We start from the raw sequence: 6,741 nt of genomic DNA, 5'->3' as shown, positions 1-6,741 counted from the left end.
TGCTTTGATTTTTGCTACAATAGGATTTGCTGGAAGTGGAGGGACCTCGTAATCCTCTTCTATTGCTTCCCAAAGATCCAAAGCCTCCAAATAAGTCTCCATACGAACTTTTCACATTTGATAATTGTCTCCATCGAAGACTGGTGGTGCAACAGCTAAAAAACTGGATTCTCCTTCCATTTTGATCTCACAGATCCTTAAAAAGACGGCTTTGATACCAATTTGTTAGTGAAAGAACGAGTGATTGAATGGTTGAGGAGAAAATTGTATTATGAAGACCAAGAAAGGTCTAAATATATAGAGAGAATATAAAAAGATATTAAAAAATCTACCTAGAAATCTACAGTAACAAACAAGTAAACAAATTAAAACTAAATCAGCTCCTAACTACAACGAGATTTAATTAGATATTAGCTGATAGCAATCTAAACAAACACGTGATCTTTAACAGTCCAATTGATGATACAAAGGCTGTTTCTCTTACAATTTCATAATTATTTCATCTCTTATCATCTTAGGGTTGTTGGTTGCCTACGCTCGTTATTTGGTTGTCATAGTCTATATTTATTAAACGAAAGGTCTCCCACATTAGGGTAGTCGTAGTGGGGACCGACACTACTACAGGCATCGATGGTGCCACTTGTGGTACTCTAGGTAGTGACAAGGCTAGGCCTATACGACCCTAATTTTCCTAATCAAATATAGATACTACTACATGCATGACATGGCTAATACGTGTGGAAAAGTCTATGAAAATATTTCATAAACGATGTCGTGGACTTAAACATTCATAATAAATTCATTAAAACAATATTTCTATGAACAATATAGCAAAAAATAGCTAATGTGAATTCAAATGAGATAAAAAAAAAATAAGGCGATGGCGTGATATAACCTCAGGACTACTAAAACAAACATGAACACAATACCCTGCTTTGATCTCATGGCCTTCACCGCGACGCCGTCACATCCATACAAAAGTACCTTACCTGTACCTAAAAAAGAAGAGTAACATGCGACTTAGTATTTTAAGAAATAATCCATAAGTAACCCCACTGTTGAAGTAAGAAAAATGCAATCAAATGCAATATGGTGGGACCTATCATTTCATAAAACCATCATGACATGACTTTAAACTCAGTCCGGGCAGGGTTGAATGTGTAGTACTTTTATACACACGGCCCACGCACGTGCACATAGTCTGACCAGATAGACTCATGTATATATTCCCTAGGCCTCATTCATCGGGTTAATGCACGCTCATGCTACCGGAAACCACATGGAGAAAGGACCCACGTAATATCACGACAAAAATAGATATCGTAATGTACGCATTCGTATTAATCACAATGGGAAAGTATCCTGGTGCAAATGACGCACATAAATGCATGAGGTTCCCATAGCTTAAAACCATGACATAAGTTTATGATTCAAGTCATACCTCCATTCATTCATGACATACCAAGTTTGTGAGACATGCATCCGTAATAATTGTCATATCTTCCCTAATTAACATAATTTACATAGCTTGGTGTATGAAGTTTTATGCATCATATCATCAATATCATAAATATAATCCACAAGATGGTAACATGGTATGGTCGTATTATAGCATAGCTTATAACAATACATAATACGACATAGCGTAATTTATAACATAGCATAGCATCACATAATACATGCAAACAGTCATAATAATGACATGTGCAGGGTTCACTAAATTTCTTGAGTTGATGTTCGTTTTATCCTACTCGTTGAGGAATAGTTCCAAAACTAACTCCAAATCGACTTCCTCCATTTTCTTTTTTCTTCATCATGTTCTCCAAATTGGCGTTGGCTAGAAATAAAAGAAATGATAGTATGAAGATTGAGAAATAACACACACATCTTAAGCTTGGAATAACTCTAGGAACTTCTCCATCATCATTTTCATGTGATAAATGTTATCTCTCTAATGTGCAATTTCATCACTTATCGAGCTAAAATCTATATAGATATTTTTTTTCTTTACTCAAGCTTTTGTCTAACTGCAAAGGCTCATAATATATCACTAGAGTCTTGTCGATCATGTACTTACCGAGCATAAACACATGGAACACATGAAGTAGGGTAAACATTCTTGTATTGAGAAGTAAATTTGTATTTGTTTCAAGATCCTTATGTGTAGTAATGACTTAATTTAAAATAATTATAAATTTCACCTCTTAATTTTTAAAATCTACTTTAATTAAAAGAATTAAATTTATTTCACATGAAATTAAAATTATAAATATGAAACCTATCTTTTTAATAAAATGTAGACTATTAACCAAAATGAACATATATCATTGGATTGGATTATATCATTGACTATAATGTTTGATTCGAATTTAAAAATAAATAAATAAATATATGGATATTAATTTCTTTTAGGTCGATTTCATTCAGTTTTTTTTTTTTTTTTTTTACTTTAATTTATTAGTCGTAATGGTCCCTCACGTAAATAACTGATACGAACCGTTATGACATTTTCATCGATAGTTGACATATACATTCATTGTTCAACAATTTATTTAACTTGCGTTTACTGTTTCGATCATAAAGAAAAATATAATTAAAAAAAACTTATACAAAGATAAATATTTAACCTAAACATTATTTCTAAATTATGATTAGTAGAAATTTAAGTTTAGTTATTGACATGCAAAACTACAATATTTGAATAGTTAAAGAGAAACTATTGGTAGAGTTGATATGGCCTTTTTGGGATTGATTAAGAATGAACAACAAAGAAAATATAATGTTTTTTAATGGATCAAATCTTGAAGGTTTGACTTTTTATGTATGGTTGCAAGTGGAGAATAAAGTTTAAATTAAGAGTACAAAAAAAAGGAAGAAATAAAAGTCATTAAATTGACTAATTAATGTTTTTATATTTGATTATGCAATGTATTGATTGGTGGAGTTCTAGGATGTGTCACACACCTCTCTTTGCTTGTCCATTACTTTGACTTTCTTTTAAGTAAATTGTCTTGGAGTGATGCCTTCCAATTTTTCAAGTTCTTCTTTTTTCTTTTTTTGATATATTTTAATTATAAACTTTCTATTTTCGATCTATTAAAATATTATGTCGGCAGACAATAAATAGTTTTCGAACAATCAAATCATACTAGTAGATTATTTGTGCGTCACTCTCAATTAATCATTTTAATTTTGATGAATTATCCTAACTTCTATTAGGATAAACAAATAAATTTGTGCGTCACTCTATTTTTAAATTACGGTAATGCCTTACATTCACTAACCTGGATGAGAGGTGTCACTACACGTATGATTCTTCAACGAATTACTCATTAGAATCTTTCTTATGAAGCTATGAATTTACACATTCAATTTAAAAATAAGAAATAAAAAGTACCATCAACGTTAGAAAAGAAACATTAACATGATTCCAGTACGAAGATGAGAACCCTGAACTACCCATGAAGAAAAACAATGCATACTACTCTCATAACTTAGCTTCTATGACCATTCTAGAATCACGGTCGTATGTGTAGGGGTGCTTTACCTTTACCTAAAATATAAGGGTAGTATGTGGCTAGTATTTTAAGAAATACTCAATAAGTAACCCTACGGTTGGGGTCAGATAATGCAAACAAACATATACATGATAGGACCTATGCTTTAAAACAATATAACATGACGTTGAGCTCTTTCTAGTCTGGGTAAGGTTGGATGTGGTACTTTTTCAGACACCGCTCATGTAATAGCCCAACAATAAAGAAAGAAAGAAACAAATAAAATAATTATAAAAAAATAGTTAAAATAATAATAATAATAATAAATAAATAAATAAACAAAAAAAAACAACATTTCCCCCACTTCTCTCCACTAACCTTTCATTCCTCCCCACAATTATCTCTCCTCAACCCATCCTTCTGCCACAAAGCAACAGTTCCTTGCAAAAAAATGAAACAGAAAAACAACAGTTTTACTTGAGAAAAAAAAATTGAGAATGGCCTTTTTACTCAGCTGTGATTCATGTGAGATTTATGTGAAGATAGATCCGATCAATAAGGTATATATTAAATCTTCATTTTCTTTTATCCTATTGTTTTTTTAGAAATCACAGCCAATTATAGTTAGATCTTCATTGAATTATTACAATGGTTTAGCTTTGAGTTAGAAACTAAATGTCCTTCATTCATATCTATTCTAGCAAATCATTAGTAATATTAGATTAAATTTATATCAGTAGCCAAATGAATAGATTAAAAATAGAATGACCAAGAAAATTTGTGAACAGTAAACATTGAGGTAAGGAAAGATTTGGAAACAGAGATCCACTGTAAATTTAGAATACATGAGAACAGAATGAAAAGGGCACACGGAACAAAAAAAAATTAGGGAATTAAAAACCACAAACTAAATATAGAGGGAAAGGTAAATGCATATGGTAAATACAGAGAGTAGTAAAGGCGAGAATAACTTAAATAGTTGTATATACTTCTCTTTCTACACATTAACCATGAAAAATAAGATTTTTAATAAAAATATAATTATTGATTATATTTCAAGACTTTTAACAATGGACCCATGTAAATGAGAGAAATAATTATGTAGATTTCAAACTTGAAACTGATGTCATGGGCTCACATAGGTTGACTCGGATTTCAAAGGACGGAATCGAACATTCATTAAAGATATATTCATGGCAACGATTTAAGCTAGCCAAGTAAGTGAACTTACTATCGGCATGGTTATATTTGCTGTTGACACGTGCCCCGTGATTCTGCACGTGTCATATATATTGATATGTGTGAATTGTCTGTGGATCGATATGCTTCTTATTTGTTATGTATATGTTATAATATGTGAATTGTTTAATAATAATTACGGTACGATGTATTCAATGATATGTTTGAGATAGGATACGAGAAGGATGCACAAAACGAAATGTAACGATAGGAGTAAAATACGCTCATGAAACGTTAAGGTTAGGTTACATACTGGAGTGATATGGATAAGAGAGATTGATGGAAGAATACAGTTAGGCTACGGGTAGAAAGGGATAAGTTTGTGATAGATTGATAGAACGATAGCGTTAGGTTAAGTTCTTGTGATGAGATGACTAAGGTACGTTAACGTAATGCTATGTCTGTGATAAGTAAAGAACGTTAAGGCTATGATAAGTTAGAGAACGATATGACTATGAAGTGTTTATGTTATGACTCGTTTATGATATGAGACATTGTGATGCAATATGTTATGGTATGATGTGTATATGATGAAATGTTATGTTAAAAGCATAGAACGTTATGTTAGGTCTCCTAAATTGTGTGTATACAGCACGATATGAATGACATGAAATTACGATAAATGACATGAAGTATAACCTCGTTAGAATTATGTATGATTTGAGAATTGAAGGATGAGAAACGATATGACATGAATGATGAACGATATTTGAAACGATATGAAAAATGATATGATACGTACATAATGCTAGCGGGGTTGTATTAAAGGATAATGAAAATGGAAAAGTTTTGGGACCTCATGCATTATGTGTGCTCATGCATTTAGGACGGATACCCCTATCCCATCACGAGGGTACGGACGCGTACATCCAATGGCAGGACAACGATCGTTATGTTTGCATAGCGCTGCCGTGACGGTTACTAGTTCTAGCGAGTGTCTGGCCTAAGGGGCTCCCAGAGTATGCCCACCGGGTAAGGAAGGTGGCCCAGCAGTGTGCGAATTAGCTGGTGAGCCCATACTCGCATGTATGGGCTGTGTGTAGAGTATATGGTACACGTCCAAAATTATCCGTTACGACAGCATCGTAGGGAAAACGAAATGAAAGATAGGTCTCATCATTTCATTGCATGTGATTGTTGCATTTAACCCCAATAGTGGGGTCACTTGCTGAGTATTTCTTTAAATACTCAAGCCATATGCTACTACATTTTTCAGGTTAAGGCAAGGCATTCCGGTACGGTTGACGACGACATCGCAACTCGAGACCAAGGCACATGCAGAGGGTAGTGGTATTTATTTTCTTAGACTTGGGCTAGAATAGGATGTTTTTAACTTAAACTCTTATTCATTTTATTTAAGTCTTTTGTTGTGTCGTTTTAAAGATGTTTTCAAAACACGTAAGTCCATGACTTTGTTTTAAAATAAAGGTCATGTTTTATGGAATTCAAATAAAGTCTTCCGCATTCAATGTTTATGGTACGTATACAGTAGCGACCTTAAATTAAGCAGAAAATTTCGGGTCGTTACAGCGCACATGCGCACATGGACCGTTAAGGATGGACTCGTCTACATACCCCTAAGGCTTGACTCGTTGGGTTAAATGTGCTGACGCGCCGAACACCACAGAGGGAAAGACCCACATGATATCATGACGAACATAAATATCGAAAGTACACATATGTACTAACATAACGGAGATGTATCATGATGCACAACATACATAAATGCGTAAGGTCCCAATGGCTTAAAATCAGTAAGAATCATTTCATTTATCCTTTTATTCATGTCATAGGACACATACGAGACATGTATGCATAGTATTCATCATGGCTTTCATCATGCATCATCATTAGTATAATATAATCTATAACATGCCTTTACTTTACATGACATGACATGACATAACATTAGGTATATAACATGTTTTAGTTCCTGCTTGGTACAAAATTTAATTCTAAAACTAAAACGTGATCCCATAGTTCAATTTTGAACTATTGCTACAAA

This window comes from Cucurbita pepo, chromosome 3, assembly GCF_057944985.1.
Source record: "Cucurbita pepo subsp. pepo isolate OVF chromosome 3, ASM5794498v1, whole genome shotgun sequence".
Taxonomy (NCBI): domain Eukaryota; kingdom Viridiplantae; phylum Streptophyta; class Magnoliopsida; order Cucurbitales; family Cucurbitaceae; genus Cucurbita; species Cucurbita pepo.
The sequence above is the reverse complement of the archived record's forward strand: the minus strand, read 5'-3'. Positions refer to the sequence as shown.